Below are 19,135 nucleotides of genomic sequence, written 5' to 3' on the forward strand. Positions count from 1 at the left end.
AATGACCTTACGCGAAAGTAGGCTTTTCGCTAGAGATAGTTCCGCAAAGATAAAAACTGATGGAGCAACCTTAGCTACGCGCTGGCCCGCGCTCATCACCGAACTTAGTTGCCGTCGTAACGTAGATTCCACGTTCCGGTTTGTAAATCGTTTCGAAACTTTTTGACACAATTTACCTTTTAGACTTTTACGCATCCGCGAGTACGGTTTTGTTTCATCACGATCGAAGACGATCGCTCGAGTTTACATTACGAGAATGCGTATTTTGCGGCGAAAGGCCGAGTCGAGTTTCGTTTAGTTATTTATTTTAGCTTTTAGGTAAACTCGTAACGCCGACATACGAGTTGCGCAATTAAAAGAAAATCTTAACGCGAGTTTCTTGAGCTATTACGCCGCGCAAAATGAAAACGAATCGAAATTATATCCTCTTTAAAATGCACGGGTAGCAGCGGCGCATGGCTGGTGAAGATGAGGAGATTGAAGCTAGCCGGATAGCATCAAGTACTAATAATATTCATATTATCCAGTTTCGGCTAAAACCTTTGAATGGAAATGATTTTTTATTTTATATCAAAAGATAGAGCGAATTAAAAGACTTTTAAATGGAAATGATTTTTTATTTTATATCAAAAGATAGAGCGAATTAAAAGACTTTTAAATGGAAATGATTTTTTATTTTATATCAAAAGATAGAGCGAATTAAAAGACTTTTAAATGGAAATGATTTTTTGTTTTAAATCAAGAGATAGAGCGAATTAAAAGACTTTTAAATGGAAATGATTTTTTATTTTACATCAAGAGATAGAGCGAATTAAAAGACTTTCAAGCGGAAATGATTTTTTATTCTATATCAAGAGATAGAGTGAATTAAAGAAGCTTGAAAATTCTAAATTAGTATAATTTTGATAAAAACTAAAGGTCTACAGCACCCGGTATTCCCAGGCGGTCACCCATCCAAGTACTAACCGGGCTCGACGTTGCTTAGCTTCAGTGATCGGACGAGAACTGGCGTTTTCAACGTGATATGGCCGTAGACATTTAGTAAGCTTCAACAGACGCTAATGAGAAACGTGGCAATAATCAGCGAACGCCCATTGGACAATATAGTCACGGCTTGGTGAGCATTATTATAACTCTGCGTTAATAGCGTGTCTCGAAGAGCGCATCAGTGTCTACGGCCATATCACGTTGAAAACGCCAGTTCTCGTCCGATCACTGAAGCTAAGCAACGTCGAGCCCGGTTAGTACTTGGATGGGTGACCGCCTGGGAATACCGGGTGCTGTAGACTTTTTATTTATTTTTACATCTTGCTATCTTCATCGCGATCTTCGCGCTATCTTCATCTACATGTACATGTACATGTACATGTTCATGTACATGAACATGTACTACGTATGCGTTATATATATATACATATACTATGTACTATGTACTATGTACTACGTACGTGTAGTGTGTAACAGTATATATAACTTTGCTGCTGCATTTCCGCGTCAAAACCCTTCTGGCAAGCGTGATCAATTAAAGCGCGACACTTTTTGTAGTCGAAGGATGTACTCTACTCGTGTATAACGAAAACTGTTGCAGCGTCCGATCTCAACATAAAAATAACATATTCTCACTTTTAATCCGAAGAAATCTCTTTTAAAGGAAGTTTGTTACTTTTTCTCGACATAAAGTGACGCGCTATCGTAGATCTTATTAGTTTACCGGCTATCTAATGTCTACGCGTGTAAAGACAGGTGAGTAGAAAGCGCCGTTCTTTGGCTTGTTCTTCTCATCTACGAGTTCGAAAGAAAACAGCCCTACATAGAAAGCTTTTACTTACGCGAACAGGTGTGTTAAAAAGATGTTCACGTCGAACCAAATAAAGCGATGCTTTAGAAATGGTGTAATAGCCTCCAAACGAGTACGCTCGCGTTCGACCGCCGCGCGAGTAGCTTCAACTCCTAACGAAACAATCGTAGTACGTCTACTATATACACGTGTAAATTAGGATTCGTTTGCTCTCTTAACATCTGAAAGAGCGGTTAATCGCGCTGCAACGAAACATTCATGCGTACCATGTAAACTAGGATTCGTTCGCTCTCTCAATATTTGAAAGAGCGGTCAATCGCGCTGCCGGTTATTCGTCCAGCTCACTCATTAGCTATGAAAAGCTATCGAGTTACTTCGAACGTATAGCTTAAAACTTTGCCATTGCGTAACGAATATTCCCAGCTCAAACGAATCGTTGATATTGTGCAAATTAGGAGTCGTGTGTACTCTCATACTTCGATGGCGTGGTTGTTCGCGCTCGATAATATTCGACTCGTTCACTCATTGGCTAAACGCATAGCGTTCAAGATCTCGCCGATTCGTACGAAGGTTGCAGGCTCGTTACCGCCGCTTCACGCGCTTTAGATTATTTCGTCAGCATTTTGAAAACTACGGTAAATATTTTCCTTTTAAATAATTATAATTGCGTGGAAATGACCTTACGCGAAAGTAGGCTTTTCGCTAGAGATAGTTCCGCAAAGATAAAAACTGATGGAGCAACCTTAGCTACGCGCTGGCCCGCGCTCATCACCGAACTTAGTTGCCGTCGTAACGTAGATTCCACGTTCCGGTTTGTAAATCGTTTCGAAACTTTTTGACACAATTTACCTTTTAGACTTTTACGCATCCGCGAGTACGGTTTTGTTTCATCACGATCGAAGACGATCGCTCGAGTTTACATTACGAGAATGCGTATTTTGCGGCGAAAGGCCGAGTCGAGTTTCGTTTAGTTATTTATTTTAGCTTTTAGGTAAACTCGTAACGCCGACATACGAGTTGCGCAATTAAAAGAAAATCTTAACGCGAGTTTCTTGAGCTATTACGCCGCGCAAAATGAAAACGAATCGAAATTATATCCTCTTTAAAATGCACGGGTAGCAGCGGCGCATGGCTGGTGAAGATGAGGAGATTGAAGCTAGCCGGATAGCATCAAGTACTAATAATATTCATATTATCCAGTTTCGGCTAAAACCTTTGAATGGAAATGATTTTTTATTTTATATCAAAAGATAGAGCGAATTAAAAGACTTTTAAATGGAAATGATTTTTTATTTTATATCAAAAGATAGAGCGAATTAAAAGACTTTTAAATGGAAATGATTTTTTATTTTATATCAAAAGATAGAGCGAATTAAAAGACTTTTAAATGGAAATGATTTTTTGTTTTAAATCAAGAGATAGAGCGAATTAAAAGACTTTTAAATGGAAATGATTTTTTATTTTACATCAAGAGATAGAGCGAATTAAAAGACTTTCAAGCGGAAATGATTTTTTATTTTACATCAAGAGATAGAGCGAATTAAAAGACTTTCAAGCGGAAATGATTTTTTATTCTATATCAAGAGATAGAGTGAATTAAAGAAGCTTGAAAATTCTAAATTAGTATAATTTTGATAAAAACTAAAGGTCTACAGCACCCGGTATTCCCAGGCGGTCACCCATCCAAGTACTAACCGGGCTCGACGTTGCTTAGCTTCAGTGATCGGACGAGAACTGGCGTTTTCAACGTGATATGGCCGTAGACATTTAGTAAGCTTCAACAGACGCTAATGAGAAACGTGGCAATAATCAGCGAACGCCCATTGGACAATATAGTCACGGCTTGGTGAGCATTATTATAACTCTGCGTTAATAGCGTGTCTCGAAGAGCGCATCAGTGTCTACGGCCATATCACGTTGAAAACGCCAGTTCTCGTCCGATCACTGAAGCTAAGCAACGTCGAGCCCGGTTAGTACTTGGATGGGTGACCGCCTGGGAATACCGGGTGCTGTAGACTTTTTATTTATTTTTACATCTTGCTATCTTCATCGCGATCTTCGCGCTATCTTCATCTACATGTACATGTACATGTACATGTTCATGTACATGAACATGTACTACGTATGCGTTATATATATATACATATACTATGTACTATGTACTATGTACTACGTACGTGTAGTGTGTAACAGTATATATAACTTTGCTGCTGCATTTCCGCGTCAAAACCCTTCTGGCAAGCGTGATCAATTAAAGCGCGACACTTTTTGTAGTCGAAGGATGTACTCTACTCGTGTATAACGAAAACTGTTGCAGCGTCCGATCTCAACATAAAAATAACATATTCTCACTTTTAATCCGAAGAAATCTCTTTTAAAGGAAGTTTGTTACTTTTTCTCGACATAAAGTGACGCGCTATCGTAGATCTTATTAGTTTACCGGCTATCTAATGTCTACGCGTGTAAAGACAGGTGAGTAGAAAGCGCCGTTCTTTGGCTTGTTCTTCTCATCTACGAGTTCGAAAGAAAACAGCCCTACATAGAAAGCTTTTACTTACGCGAACAGGTGTGTTAAAAAGATGTTCACGTCGAACCAAATAAAGCGATGCTTTAGAAATGGTGTAATAGCCTCCAAACGAGTACGCTCGCGTTCGACCGCCGCGCGAGTAGCTTCAACTCCTAACGAAACAATCGTAGTACGTCTACTATATACACGTGTAAATTAGGATTCGTTTGCTCTCTTAACATCTGAAAGAGCGGTTAATCGCGCTGCAACGAAACATTCATGCGTACCATGTAAACTAGGATTCGTTCGCTCTCTCAATATTTGAAAGAGCGGTCAATCGCGCTGCCGGTTATTCGTCCAGCTCGCTCATTAGCTATGAAAAGCTATCGAGTTACTTCGAACGCATAGCTTAAAACTTTGCCATTGCGTAACGAATATTCCCGGCTCAAACGAATCGTTGATATTGTGCAAATTAGGAGTCGTGTGTACTCTCATACTTCGATGGCGTGGTTGTTCGCGCTCGATAATATTCGACTCGTTCACTCATTGGCTAAACGCATAGCGCTCAAGATCTCGCCGATTCGTACGAAGGTTGCAGGCTCGTTACCGCCGCTTCACGCGCTTTAGATTATTTCGTCAGCATTTTGAAAACTACGGTAAATATTTTCCTTTTAAATAATTATAATTGCGTGGAAATGACCTTACGCGAAAGTAGGCTTTTCGCTAGAGATAGTTCCGCAAAGATAAAAACTGATGGAGCAACCTTAGCTACGCGCTGGCCCGCGCTCATCACCGAACTTAGTTGCCGTCGTAACGTAGATTCCACGTTCCGGTTTGTAAATCGTTTCGAAACTTTTTGACACAATTTACCTTTTAGACTTTTACGCATCCGCGAGTACGGTTTTGTTTCATCACGATCGAAGACGATCGCTCGAGTTTACATTACGAGAATGCGTATTTTGCGGCGAAAGGCCGAGTCGAGTTTCGTTTAGTTATTTATTTTAGCTTTTAGGTAAACTCGTAACGCCGACATACGAGTTGCGCAATTAAAAGAAAATCTTAACGCGAGTTTCTTGAGCTATTACGCCGCGCAAAATGAAAACGAATCGAAATTATATCCTCTTTAAAATGCACGGGTAGCAGCGGCGCATGGCTGGTGAAGATGAGGAGATTGAAGCTAGCCGGATAGCATCAAGTACTAATAATATTCATATTATCCAGTTTCGGCTAAAACCTTTGAATGGAAATGATTTTTTATTTTATATCAAAAGATAGAGCGAATTAAAAGACTTTTAAATGGAAATGATTTTTTATTTTATATCAAAAGATAGAGCGAATTAAAAGACTTTTAAATGGAAATGATTTTTTATTTTATATCAAAAGATAGAGCGAATTAAAAGACTTTTAAATGGAAATGATTTTTTGTTTTAAATCAAGAGATAGAGCGAATTAAAAGACTTTTAAATGGAAATGATTTTTTATTTTACATCAAGAGATAGAGCGAATTAAAAGACTTTCAAGCGGAAATGATTTTTTATTTTACATCAAGAGATAGAGCGAATTAAAAGACTTTCAAGCGGAAATGATTTTTTATTCTATATCAAGAGATAGAGTGAATTAAAGAAGCTTGAAAATTCTAAATTAGTATAATTTTGATAAAAACTAAAGGTCTACAGCACCCGGTATTCCCAGGCGGTCACCCATCCAAGTACTAACCGGGCTCGACGTTGCTTAGCTTCAGTGATCGGACGAGAACTGGCGTTTTCAACGTGATATGGCCGTAGACATTTAGTAAGCTTCAACAGACGCTAATGAGAAACGTGGCAATAATCAGCGAACGCCCATTGGACAATATAGTCACGGCTTGGTGAGCATTATTATAACTCTGCGTTAATAGCGTGTCTCGAAGAGCGCATCAGTGTCTACGGCCATATCACGTTGAAAACGCCAGTTCTCGTCCGATCACTGAAGCTAAGCAACGTCGAGCCCGGTTAGTACTTGGATGGGTGACCGCCTGGGAATACCGGGTGCTGTAGACTTTTTATTTATTTTTACATCTTGCTATCTTCATCGCGATCTTCGCGCTATCTTCATCTACATGTACATGTACATGTACATGTTCATGTACATGAACATGTACTACGTATGCGTTATATATATATACATATACTATGTACTATGTACTATGTACTATGTACTATGTACTACGTACGTGTAGTGTGTAACAGTATATATAACTTTGCTGCTGCATTTCCGCGTCAAAACCCTTCTGGCAAGCGTGATCAATTAAAGCGCGACACTTTTTGTAGTCGAAGGATGTACTCTACTCGTGTATAACGAAAACTGTTGCAGCGTCCGATCTCAACATAAAAATAACATATTCTCACTTTTAATCCGAAGAAATCTCTTTTAAAGGAAGTTTGTTACTTTTTCTCGACATAAAGTGACGCGCTATCGTAGATCTTATTAGTTTACCGGCTATCTAATGTCTACGCGTGTAAAGACAGGTGAGTAGAAAGCGCCGTTCTTTGGCTTGTTCTTCTCATCTACGAGTTCGAAAGAAAACAGCCCTACATAGAAAGCTTTTACTTACGCGAACAGGTGTGTTAAAAAGATGTTCACGTCGAACCAAATAAAGCGATGCTTTAGAAATGGTGTAATAGCCTCCAAACGAGTACGCTCGCGTTCGACCGCCGCGCGAGTAGCTTCAACTCCTAACGAAACAATCGTAGTACGTCTACTATATACACGTGTAAATTAGGATTCGTTTGCTCTCTCAACATCTGAAAGAGCGGTTAATCGCGCTGCAACGAAACATTCATGCGTACCATGTAAATTAGGATTCGTTCGCTCTCTCAATATTTGAAAGAGCGGTCAATCGCGCTGCCGGTTATTCGTCCAGCTCGCTCATTAGCTATGAAAAGCTATCGAGTTACTTCGAACGTATAGCTTAAAACTTTGCCATTGCGTAACGAATATTCCCGGCTCAAACGAATCGTTGATATTGTGCAAATTAGGAGTCGTGTGTACTCTCATACTTCGATGGCGTGGTTGTTCGCGCTCGATAATATTCGACTCGTTCACTCATTGGCTAAACGCATAGCGTTCAAGATCTCGCCGATTCGTACGAAGGTTGCAGGCTCGTTACCGCCGCTTCACGCGCTTTAGATTATTTCGTCAGCATTTTGAAAACTACGGTAAATATTTTCCTTTTAAATAATTATAATTGCGTGGAAATGACCTTACGCGAAAGTAGGCTTTTCGCTAGAGATAGTTCCGCAAAGATAAAAACTGATGGAGCAACCTTAGCTACGCGCTGGCCCGCGCTCATCACCGAACTTAGTTGCCGTCGTAACGTAGATTCCACGTTCCGGTTTGTAAATCGTTTCGAAACTTTTTGACACAATTTACCTTTTAGACTTTTACGCATCCGCGAGTACGGTTTTGTTTCATCACGATCGAAGACGATCGCTCGAGTTTACATTACGAGAATGCGTATTTTGCGGCGAAAGGCCGAGTCGAGTTTCGTTTAGTTATTTATTTTAGCTTTTAGGTAAACTCGTAACGCCGACATACGAGTTGCGCAATTAAAAGAAAATCTTAACGCGAGTTTCTTGAGCTATTACGCCGCGCAAAATGAAAACGAATCGAAATTATATCCTCTTTAAAATGCACGGGTAGCAGCGGCGCATGGCTGGTGAAGATGAGGAGATTGAAGCTAGCCGGATAGCATCAAGTACTAATAATATTCATATTATCCAGTTTCGGCTAAAACCTTTGAATGGAAATGATTTTTTATTTTATATCAAAAGATAGAGCGAATTAAAAGACTTTTAAATGGAAATGATTTTTTATTTTATATCAAAAGATAGAGCGAATTAAAAGACTTTTAAATGGAAATGATTTTTTGTTTTAAATCAAGAGATAGAGCGAATTAAAAGACTTTTAAATGGAAATGATTTTTTATTTTACATCAAGAGATAGAGCGAATTAAAAGACTTTCAAGCGGAAATGATTTTTTATTTTACATCAAGAGATAGAGCGAATTAAAAGACTTTCAAGCGGAAATGATTTTTTATTCTATATCAAGAGATAGAGTGAATTAAAGAAGCTTGAAAATTCTAAATTAGTATAATTTTGATAAAAACTAAAGGTCTACAGCACCCGGTATTCCCAGGCGGTCACCCATCCAAGTACTAACCGGGCTCGACGTTGCTTAGCTTCAGTGATCGGACGAGAACTGGCGTTTTCAACGTGATATGGCCGTAGACATTTAGTAAGCTTCAACAGACGCTAATGAGAAACGTGGCAATAATCAGCGAACGCCCATTGGACAATATAGTCACGGCTTGGTGAGCATTATTATAACTCTGCGTTAATAGCGTGTCTCGAAGAGCGCATCAGTGTCTACGGCCATATCACGTTGAAAACGCCAGTTCTCGTCCGATCACTGAAGCTAAGCAACGTCGAGCCCGGTTAGTACTTGGATGGGTGACCGCCTGGGAATACCGGGTGCTGTAGACTTTTTATTTATTTTTACATCTTGCTATCTTCATCGCGATCTTCGCGCTATCTTCATCTACATGTACATGTACATGTACATGTTCATGTACATGAACATGTACTACGTATGCGTTATATATATATACATATACTATGTACTATGTACTATGTACTATGTACTACGTACGTGTAGTGTGTAACAGTATATATAACTTTGCTGCTGCATTTCCGCGTCAAAACCCTTCTGGCAAGCGTGATCAATTAAAGCGCGACACTTTTTGTAGTCGAAGGATGTACTCTACTCGTGTATAACGAAAACTGTTGCAGCGTCCGATCTCAACATAAAAATAACATATTCTCACTTTTAATCCGAAGAAATCTCTTTTAAAGGAAGTTTGTTACTTTTTCTCGACATAAAGTGACGCGCTATCGTAGATCTTATTAGTTTACCGGCTATCTAATGTCTACGCGTGTAAAGACAGGTGAGTAGAAAGCGCCGTTCTTTGGCTTGTTCTTCTCATCTACGAGTTCGAAAGAAAACAGCCCTACATAGAAAGCTTTTACTTACGCGAACAGGTGTGTTAAAAAGATGTTCACGTCGAACCAAATAAAGCGATGCTTTAGAAATGGTGTAATAGCCTCCAAACGAGTACGCTCGCGTTCGACCGCCGCGCGAGTAGCTTCAACTCCTAACGAAACAATCGTAGTACGTCTACTATATACACGTGTAAATTAGGATTCGTTTGCTCTCTTAACATCTGAAAGAGCGGTTAATCGCGCTGCAACGAAACATTCATGCGTACCATGTAAACTAGGATTCGTTCGCTCTCTCAATATTTGAAAGAGCGGTCAATCGCGCTGCCGGTTATTCGTCCAGCTCGCTCATTAGCTATGAAAAGCTATCGAGTTACTTCGAACGTATAGCTTAAAACTTTGCCATTGCGTAACGAATATTCCCGGCTCAAACGAATCGTTGATATTGTGCAAATTAGGAGTCGTGTGTACTCTCATACTTCGATGGCGTGGTTGTTCGCGCTCGATAATATTCGACTCGTTCACTCATTGGCTAAACGCATAGCGTTCAAGATCTCGCCGATTCGTACGAAGGTTGCAGGCTCGTTACCGCCGCTTCACGCGCTTTAGATTATTTCGTCAGCATTTTGAAAACTACGGTAAATATTTTCCTTTTAAATAATTATAATTGCGTGGAAATGACCTTACGCGAAAGTAGGCTTTTCGCTAGAGATAGTTCCGCAAAGATAAAAACTGATGGAGCAACCTTAGCTACGCGCTGGCCCGCGCTCATCACCGAACTTAGTTGCCGTCGTAACGTAGATTCCACGTTCCGGTTTGTAAATCGTTTCGAAACTTTTTGACACAATTTACCTTTTAGACTTTTACGCATCCGCGAGTACGGTTTTGTTTCATCACGATCGAAGACGATCGCTCGAGTTTACATTACGAGAATGCGTATTTTGCGGCGAAAGGCCAAGTCGAGTTTCGTTTAGTTATTTATTTTAGCTTTTAGGTAAACTCGTAACGCCGACATACGAGTTGCGCAATTAAAAGAAAATCTTAACGCGAGTTTCTTGAGCTATTACGCCGCGCAAAATGAAAACGAATCGAAATTATATCCTCTTTAAAATGCACGGGTAGCAGCGGCGCATGGCTGGTGAAGATGAGGAGATTGAAGCTAGCCGGATAGCATCAAGTACTAATAATATTCATATTATCCAGTTTCGGCTAAAACCTTTGAATGGAAATGATTTTTTATTTTATATCAAAAGATAGAGCGAATTAAAAGACTTTTAAATGGAAATGATTTTTTATTTTATATCAAAAGATAGAGCGAATTAAAAGACTTTTAAATGGAAATGATTTTTTATTTTATATCAAAAGATAGAGCGAATTAAAAGACTTTTAAATGGAAATGATTTTTTGTTTTAAATCAAGAGATAGAGCGAATTAAAAGACTTTTAAATGGAAATGATTTTTTATTTTACATCAAGAGATAGAGCGAATTAAAAGACTTTCAAGCGGAAATGATTTTTTATTCTATATCAAGAGATAGAGTGAATTAAAGAAGCTTGAAAATTCTAAATTAGTATAATTTTGATAAAAACTAAAGGTCTACAGCACCCGGTATTCCCAGGCGGTCACCCATCCAAGTACTAACCGGGCTCGACGTTGCTTAGCTTCAGTGATCGGACGAGAACTGGCGTTTTCAACGTGATATGGCCGTAGACATTTAGTAAGCTTCAACAGACGCTAATGAGAAACGTGGCAATAATCAGCGAACGCCCATTGGACAATATAGTCACGGCTTGGTGAGCATTATTATAACTCTGCGTTAATAGCGTGTCTCGAAGAGCGCATCAGTGTCTACGGCCATATCACGTTGAAAACGCCAGTTCTCGTCCGATCACTGAAGCTAAGCAACGTCGAGCCCGGTTAGTACTTGGATGGGTGACCGCCTGGGAATACCGGGTGCTGTAGACTTTTTATTTATTTTTACATCTTGCTATCTTCATCGCGATCTTCGCGCTATCTTCATCTACATGTACATGTACATGTACATGTTCATGTACATGAACATGTACTACGTATGCGTTATATATATATACATATACTATGTACTATGTACTATGTACTACGTACGTGTAGTGTGTAACAGTATATATAACTTTGCTGCTGCATTTCCGCGTCAAAACCCTTCTGGCAAGCGTGATCAATTAAAGCGCGACACTTTTTGTAGTCGAAGGATGTACTCTACTCGTGTATAACGAAAACTGTTGCAGCGTCCGATCTCAACATAAAAATAACATATTCTCACTTTTAATCCGAAGAAATCTCTTTTAAAGGAAGTTTGTTACTTTTTCTCGACATAAAGTGACGCGCTATCGTAGATCTTATTAGTTTACCGGCTATCTAATGTCTACGCGTGTAAAGACAGGTGAGTAGAAAGCGCCGTTCTTTGGCTTGTTCTTCTCATCTACGAGTTCGAAAGAAAACAGCCCTACATAGAAAGCTTTTACTTACGCGAACAGGTGTGTTAAAAAGATGTTCACGTCGAACCAAATAAAGCGATGCTTTAGAAATGGTGTAATAGCCTCCAAACGAGTACGCTCGCGTTCGACCGCCGCGCGAGTAGCTTCAACTCCTAACGAAACAATCGTAGTACGTCTACTATATACACGTGTAAATTAGGATTCGTTTGCTCTCTTAACATCTGAAAGAGCGGTTAATCGCGCTGCAACGAAACATTCATGCGTACCATGTAAACTAGGATTCGTTCGCTCTCTCAATATTTGAAAGAGCGGTCAATCGCGCTGCCGGTTATTCGTCCAGCTCGCTCATTAGCTATGAAAAGCTATCGAGTTACTTCGAACGTATAGCTTAAAACTTTGCCATTGCGTAACGAATATTCCCGGCTCAAACGAATCGTTGATATTGTGCAAATTAGGAGTCGTGTGTACTCTCATACTTCGATGGCGTGGTTGTTCGCGCTCGATAATATTCGACTCGTTCACTCATTGGCTAAACGCATAGCGTTCAAGATCTCGCCGATTCGTACGAAGGTTGCAGGCTCGTTACCGCCGCTTCACGCGCTTTAGATTATTTCGTCAGCATTTTGAAAACTACGGTAAATATTTTCCTTTTAAATAATTATAATTGCGTGGAAATGACCTTACGCGAAAGTAGGCTTTTCGCTAGAGATAGTTCCGCAAAGATAAAAACTGATGGAGCAACCTTAGCTACGCGCTGGCCCGCGCTCATCACCGAACTTAGTTGCCGTCGTAACGTAGATTCCACGTTCCGGTTTGTAAATCGTTTCGAAACTTTTTGACACAATTTACCTTTTAGACTTTTACGCATCCGCGAGTACGGTTTTGTTTCATCACGATCGAAGACGATCGCTCGAGTTTACATTACGAGAATGCGTATTTTGCGGCGAAAGGCCGAGTCGAGTTTCGTTTAGTTATTTATTTTAGCTTTTAGGTAAACTCGTAACGCCGACATACGAGTTGCGCAATTAAAAGAAAATCTTAACGCGAGTTTCTTGAGCTATTACGCCGCGCAAAATGAAAACGAATCGAAATTATATCCTCTTTAAAATGCACGGGTAGCAGCGGCGCATGGCTGGTGAAGATGAGGAGATTGAAGCTAGCCGGATAGCATCAAGTACTAATAATATTCATATTATCCAGTTTCGGCTAAAACCTTTGAATGGAAATGATTTTTTATTTTATATCAAAAGATAGAGCGAATTAAAAGACTTTTAAATGGAAATGATTTTTTATTTTATATCAAAAGATAGAGCGAATTAAAAGACTTTTAAATGGAAATGATTTTTTATTTTATATCAAAAGATAGAGCGAATTAAAAGACTTTTAAATGGAAATGATTTTTTGTTTTAAATCAAGAGATAGAGCGAATTAAAAGACTTTTAAATGGAAATGATTTTTTATTTTACATCAAGAGATAGAGCGAATTAAAAGACTTTCAAGCGGAAATGATTTTTTATTTTACATCAAGAGATAGAGCGAATTAAAAGACTTTCAAGCGGAAATGATTTTTTATTCTATATCAAGAGATAGAGTGAATTAAAGAAGCTTGAAAATTCTAAATTAGTATAATTTTGATAAAAACTAAAGGTCTACAGCACCCGGTATTCCCAGGCGGTCACCCATCCAAGTACTAACCGGGCTCGACGTTGCTTAGCTTCAGTGATCGGACGAGAACTGGCGTTTTCAACGTGATATGGCCGTAGACATTTAGTAAGCTTCAACAGACGCTAATGAGAAACGTGGCAATAATCAGCGAACGCCCATTGGACAATATAGTCACGGCTTGGTGAGCATTATTATAACTCTGCGTTAATAGCGTGTCTCGAAGAGCGCATCAGTGTCTACGGCCATATCACGTTGAAAACGCCAGTTCTCGTCCGATCACTGAAGCTAAGCAACGTCGAGCCCGGTTAGTACTTGGATGGGTGACCGCCTGGGAATACCGGGTGCTGTAGACTTTTTATTTATTTTTACATCTTGCTATCTTCATCGCGATCTTCGCGCTATCTTCATCTACATGTACATGTACATGTACATGTTCATGTACATGAACATGTACTACGTATGCGTTATATATATATACATATACTATGTACTATGTACTATGTACTATGTACTACGTACGTGTAGTGTGTAACAGTATATATAACTTTGCTGCTGCATTTCCGCGTCAAAACCCTTCTGGCAAGCGTGATCAATTAAAGCGCGACACTTTTTGTAGTCGAAGGATGTACTCTACTCGTGTATAACGAAAACTGTTGCAGCGTCCGATCTCAACATAAAAATAACATATTCTCACTTTTAATCCGAAGAAATCTCTTTTAAAGGAAGTTTGTTACTTTTTCTCGACATAAAGTGACGCGCTATCGTAGATCTTATTAGTTTACCGGCTATCTAATGTCTACGCGTGTAAAGACAGGTGAGTAGAAAGCGCCGTTCTTTGGCTTGTTCTTCTCATCTACGAGTTCGAAAGAAAACAGCCCTACATAGAAAGCTTTTACTTACGCGAACAGGTGTGTTAAAAAGATGTTCACGTCGAACCAAATAAAGCGATGCTTTAGAAATGGTGTAATAGCCTCCAAACGAGTACGCTCGCGTTCGACCGCCGCGCGAGTAGCTTCAACTCCTAACGAAACAATCGTAGTACGTCTACTATATACACGTGTAAATTAGGATTCGTTTGCTCTCTCAACATCTGAAAGAGCGGTTAATCGCGCTGCAACGAAACATTCATGCGTACCATGTAAATTAGGATTCGTTCGCTCTCTCAATATTTGAAAGAGCGGTCAATCGCGCTGCCGGTTATTCGTCCAGCTCGCTCATTAGCTATGAAAAGCTATCGAGTTACTTCGAACGTATAGCTTAAAACTTTGCCATTGCGTAACGAATATTCCCGGCTCAAACGAATCGTTGATATTGTGCAAATTAGGAGTCGTGTGTACTCTCATACTTCGATGGCGTGGTTGTTCGCGCTCGATAATATTCGACTCGTTCACTCATTGGCTAAACGCATAGCGCTCAAGATCTCGCCGATTCGTACGAAGGTTGCAGGCTCGTTACCGCCGCTTCACGCGCTTTAGATTATTTCGTCAGCATTTTGAAAACTACGGTAAATATTTTCCTTTTAAATAATTATAATTGCGTGGAAATGACCTTACGCGAAAGTAGGCTTTTCGCTAGAGATAGTTCCGCAAAGATAAAAACTGATGGAGCAACCTTAGCTACGCGCTGGCCCGCGCTCATCACCGAACTTAGTTGCCGTCGTAACGTAGATTCCACGTTCCGGTTTGTAAATCGTTTCGAAACTTTTTGACACAATTTACCTTTTAGACTTTTACGCATCCGCGAGTACGGTTTTGTTTCATCACGATCGAAGACGATCGCTCGAGTTTACATTACGAGAATGCGTATTTTGCGGCGAAAGGCCGAGTCGAGTTTCGTTTAGTTATTTATTTTAGCTTTTAGGTAAACTCGTAACGCCGACATACGAGTTGCGCAATTAAAAGAAAATCTTAACGCGAGTTTCTTGAGCTATTACGCCGCGCAAAATGAAAACGAATCGAAATTATATCCTCTTTAAAATGCACGGGTAGCAGCGGCGCATGGCTGGTGAAGATGAGGAGATTGAAGCTAGCCGGATAGCATCAAGTACTAATAATATTCATATTATCCAGTTTCGGCTAAAACCTTTGAATGGAAATGATTTTTTATTTTATATCAAAAGATAGAGCGAATTAAAAGACTTTTAAATGGAAATGATTTTTTATTTTATATCAAAAGATAGAGCGAATTAAAAGACTTTTAAATGGAAATGATTTTTTATTTTATATCAAAAGATAGAGCGAATTAAAAGACTTTTAAATGGAAATGATTTTTTGTTTTAAATCAAGAGATAGAGCGAATTAAAAGACTTTTAAATGGAAATGATTTTTTATTTTACATCAAGAGATAGAGCGAATTAAAAGACTTTCAAGCGGAAATGATTTTTTATTTTACATCAAGAGATAGAGCGAATTAAAAGACTTTCAAGCGGAAATGATTTTTTATTCTATATCAAGAGATAGAGTGAATTAAAGAAGCTTGAAAATTCTAAATTAGTATAATTTTGATAAAAACTAAAGGTCTACAGCACCCGGTATTCCCAGGCGGTCACCCATCCAAGTACTAACCGGGCTCGACGTTGCTTAGCTTCAGTGATCGGACGAGAACTGGCGTTTTCAACGTGATATGGCCGTAGACATTTAGTAAGCTTCAACAGACGCTAATGAGAAACGTGGCAATAATCAGCGAACGCCCATTGGACAATATAGTCACGGCTTGGTGAGCATTATTATAACTCTGCGTTAATAGCGTGTCTCGAAGAGCGCATCAGTGTCTACGGCCATATCACGTTGAAAACGCCAGTTCTCGTCCGATCACTGAAGCTAAGCAACGTCGAGCCCGGTTAGTACTTGGATGGGTGACCGCCTGGGAATACCGGGTGCTGTAGACTTTTTATTTATTTTTACATCTTGCTATCTTCATCGCGATCTTCGCGCTATCTTCATCTACATGTACATGTACATGTACATGTTCATGTACATGAACATGTACTACGTATGCGTTATATATATATACATATACTATGTACTATGTACTATGTACTATGTACTACGTACGTGTAGTGTGTAACAGTATATATAACTTTGCTGCTGCATTTCCGCGTCAAAACCCTTCTGGCAAGCGTGATCAATTAAAGCGCGACACTTTTTGTAGTCGAAGGATGTACTCTACTCGTGTATAACGAAAACTGTTGCAGCGTCCGATCTCAACATAAAAATAACATATTCTCACTTTTAATCCGAAGAAATCTCTTTTAAAGGAAGTTTGTTACTTTTTCTCGACATAAAGTGACGCGCTATCGTAGATCTTATTAGTTTACCGGCTATCTAATGTCTACGCGTGTAAAGACAGGTGAGTAGAAAGCGCCGTTCTTTGGCTTGTTCTTCTCATCTACGAGTTCGAAAGAAAACAGCCCTACATAGAAAGCTTTTACTTACGCGAACAGGTGTGTTAAAAAGATGTTCACGTCGAACCAAATAAAGCGATGCTTTAGAAATGGTGTAATAGCCTCCAAACGAGTACGCTCGCGTTCGACCGCCGCGCGAGTAGCTTCAACTCCTAACGAAACAATCGTAGTACGTCTACTATATACACGTGTAAATTAGGATTCGTTTGCTCTCTCAACATCTGAAAGAGCGGTTAATCGCGCTGCAACGAAACATTCATGCGTACCATGTAAATTAGGATTCGTTCGCTCTCTCAATATTTGAAAGAGCGGTCAATCGCGCTGCCGGTTATTCGTCCAGCTCGCTCATTAGCTATGAAAAGCTATCGAGTTACTTCGAACGTATAGCTTAAAACTTTGCCATTGCGTAACGAATATTCCCGGCTCAAACGAATCGTTGATATTGTGCAAATTAGGAGTCGTGTGTACTCTCATACTTCGATGGCGTGGTTGTTCGCGCTCGATAATATTCGACTCGTTCACTCATTGGCTAAACGCATAGCGTTCAAGATCTCGCCGATTCGTACGAAGGTTGCAGGCTCGTTACCGCCGCTTCACGCGCTTTAGATTATTTCGTCAGCATTTTGAAAACTACGGTAAATATTTTCCTTTTAAATAATTATAATCGCGTGGAAATGACCTTACGCGAAAGTAGGCTTTTCGCTAGAGATAGTTCCGCAAAGATAAAAACTGATGGAGCAACCTTAGCTACGCGCTGGCCCGCGCTCATCACCGAACTTAGTTGCCGTCGTAACGTAGATTCCACGTTCCGGTTTGTAAATCGTTTCGAAACTTTTTGACACAATTTACCTTTTAGACTTTTACGCATCCGCGAGTACGGTTTTGTTTCATCACGATCGAAGACGATCGCTCGAGTTTACATTACGAGAATGCGTATTTTGCGGCGAAAGGCCGAGTCGAGTTTCGTTTAGTTATTTATTTTAGCTTTTAGGTAAACTCGTAACGCCGACATACGAGTTGCGCAATTAAAAGAAAATCTTAACGCGAGTTTCTTGAGCTATTACGCCGCGCAAAATGAAAACGAATCGAAATTATATCCTCTTTAAAATGCACGGGTAGCAGCGGCGCATGGCTGGTGAAGATGAGGAGATTGAAGCTAGCCGGATAGCATCAAGTACTAATAATATTCATATTATCCAGTTTCGGCTAAAACCTTTGAATGGAAATGATTTTTTATTTTATATCAAAAGATAGAGCGAATTAAAAGACTTTTAAATGGAAATGATTTTTTATTTTATATCAAAAGATAGAGCGAATTAAAAGACTTTTAAATGGAAATGATTTTTTATTTTATATCAAAAGATAGAGCGAATTAAAAGACTTTTAAATGGAAATGATTTTTTGTTTTAAATCAAGAGATAGAGCGAATTAAAAGACTTTTAAATGGAAATGATTTTTTATTTTACATCAAGAGATAGAGCGAATTAAAAGACTTTCAAGCGGAAATGATTTTTTATTTTACATCAAGAGATAGAGCGAATTAAAAGACTTTCAAGCGGAAATGATTTTTTATTCTATATCAAGAGATAGAGTGAATTAAAGAAGCTTGAAAATTCTAAATTAGTATAATTTTGATAAAAACTAAAGGTCTACAGCACCCGGTATTCCCAGGCGGTCACCCATCCAAGTACTAACCGGGCTCGACGTTGCTTAGCTTCAGTGATCGGACGAGAACTGGCGTTTTCAACGTGATATGGCCGTAGACATTTAGTAAGCTTCAACAGACGCTAATGAGAAACGTGGCAATAATCAGCGAACGCCCATTGGACAATATAGTCACGGCTTGGTGAGCATTATTATAACTCTGCGTTAATAGCGTGTCTCGAAGAGCGCATCAGTGTCTACGGCCATATCACGTTGAAAACGCCAGTTCTCGTCCGATCACTGAAGCTAAGCAACGTCGAGCCCGGTTAGTACTTGGATGGGTGACCGCCTGGGAATACCGGGTGCTGTAGACTTTTTATTTATTTTTACATCTTGCTATCTTCATCGCGATCTTCGCGCTATCTTCATCTACATGTACATGTACATGTACATGTTCATGTACATGAACATGTACTACGTATGCGTTATATATATATACTATGTACTATGTACTATGTACTATGTACTACGTACGTGTAGTGTGTAACAGTATATATAACATTGCTGCTGCATTTCCGCGTCAAAACCCTTCTGGCAAGCGTGATCAA

General features: G+C 39.5%; 16 non-coding genes across 16 annotated transcripts; 8 read left to right on the plus strand and 8 right to left on the minus strand.

The window, feature by feature from the left end:
- Positions 1-917: 917 nt before the first annotated feature.
- Positions 918-1,036, minus strand: LOC137410218 (5S ribosomal RNA). Its single transcript, XR_010981030.1, has one exon. It is a non-coding gene; the product is annotated as a 5S ribosomal RNA (ribosomal RNA).
- Positions 1,037-1,170: 134 nt separating this feature from the next.
- On the plus strand, positions 1,171-1,289 carry LOC137410300 (5S ribosomal RNA). The gene has a single exon (XR_010981109.1). It is a non-coding gene; the product is annotated as a 5S ribosomal RNA (ribosomal RNA).
- Positions 1,290-3,444: 2,155 nt separating this feature from the next.
- Positions 3,445-3,563, minus strand: LOC137410219 (5S ribosomal RNA). Its single transcript, XR_010981031.1, has one exon. It is a non-coding gene; the product is annotated as a 5S ribosomal RNA (ribosomal RNA).
- Positions 3,564-3,697: 134 nt separating this feature from the next.
- On the plus strand, positions 3,698-3,816 carry LOC137410302 (5S ribosomal RNA). The gene has a single exon (XR_010981110.1). It is a non-coding gene; the product is annotated as a 5S ribosomal RNA (ribosomal RNA).
- A 2,155-nt stretch (positions 3,817-5,971) lies between these two features.
- LOC137410220 (5S ribosomal RNA) lies at positions 5,972-6,090 on the minus strand. The gene has a single exon (XR_010981032.1). It is a non-coding gene; the product is annotated as a 5S ribosomal RNA (ribosomal RNA).
- A 134-nt stretch (positions 6,091-6,224) lies between these two features.
- Positions 6,225-6,343, plus strand: LOC137410303 (5S ribosomal RNA). The gene has a single exon (XR_010981111.1). It is a non-coding gene; the product is annotated as a 5S ribosomal RNA (ribosomal RNA).
- Positions 6,344-8,456: 2,113 nt separating this feature from the next.
- On the minus strand, positions 8,457-8,575 carry LOC137410221 (5S ribosomal RNA). The gene has a single exon (XR_010981033.1). It is a non-coding gene; the product is annotated as a 5S ribosomal RNA (ribosomal RNA).
- A 134-nt stretch (positions 8,576-8,709) lies between these two features.
- On the plus strand, positions 8,710-8,828 carry LOC137410304 (5S ribosomal RNA). The gene has a single exon (XR_010981112.1). It is a non-coding gene; the product is annotated as a 5S ribosomal RNA (ribosomal RNA).
- A 2,106-nt stretch (positions 8,829-10,934) lies between these two features.
- Positions 10,935-11,053, minus strand: LOC137410222 (5S ribosomal RNA). Its single transcript, XR_010981034.1, has one exon. It is a non-coding gene; the product is annotated as a 5S ribosomal RNA (ribosomal RNA).
- Positions 11,054-11,187: 134 nt separating this feature from the next.
- LOC137410305 (5S ribosomal RNA) lies at positions 11,188-11,306 on the plus strand. Its single transcript, XR_010981113.1, has one exon. It is a non-coding gene; the product is annotated as a 5S ribosomal RNA (ribosomal RNA).
- A 2,155-nt stretch (positions 11,307-13,461) lies between these two features.
- On the minus strand, positions 13,462-13,580 carry LOC137410223 (5S ribosomal RNA). Its single transcript, XR_010981035.1, has one exon. It is a non-coding gene; the product is annotated as a 5S ribosomal RNA (ribosomal RNA).
- A 134-nt stretch (positions 13,581-13,714) lies between these two features.
- On the plus strand, positions 13,715-13,833 carry LOC137410307 (5S ribosomal RNA). The gene has a single exon (XR_010981115.1). It is a non-coding gene; the product is annotated as a 5S ribosomal RNA (ribosomal RNA).
- Positions 13,834-15,995: 2,162 nt separating this feature from the next.
- Positions 15,996-16,114, minus strand: LOC137410224 (5S ribosomal RNA). Its single transcript, XR_010981036.1, has one exon. It is a non-coding gene; the product is annotated as a 5S ribosomal RNA (ribosomal RNA).
- Positions 16,115-16,248: 134 nt separating this feature from the next.
- On the plus strand, positions 16,249-16,367 carry LOC137410308 (5S ribosomal RNA). The gene has a single exon (XR_010981116.1). It is a non-coding gene; the product is annotated as a 5S ribosomal RNA (ribosomal RNA).
- Positions 16,368-18,529: 2,162 nt separating this feature from the next.
- Positions 18,530-18,648, minus strand: LOC137410226 (5S ribosomal RNA). Its single transcript, XR_010981038.1, has one exon. It is a non-coding gene; the product is annotated as a 5S ribosomal RNA (ribosomal RNA).
- A 134-nt stretch (positions 18,649-18,782) lies between these two features.
- Positions 18,783-18,901, plus strand: LOC137410309 (5S ribosomal RNA). Its single transcript, XR_010981117.1, has one exon. It is a non-coding gene; the product is annotated as a 5S ribosomal RNA (ribosomal RNA).
- Positions 18,902-19,135: the final 234 nt, after the last annotated feature.

The sequence above is a fragment of the Watersipora subatra genome, unplaced genomic scaffold (genome assembly GCF_963576615.1).
Source record: "Watersipora subatra unplaced genomic scaffold, tzWatSuba1.1 SCAFFOLD_128, whole genome shotgun sequence".
In the NCBI taxonomy this organism is placed as follows: domain Eukaryota; kingdom Metazoa; phylum Bryozoa; class Gymnolaemata; order Cheilostomatida; family Watersiporidae; genus Watersipora; species Watersipora subatra.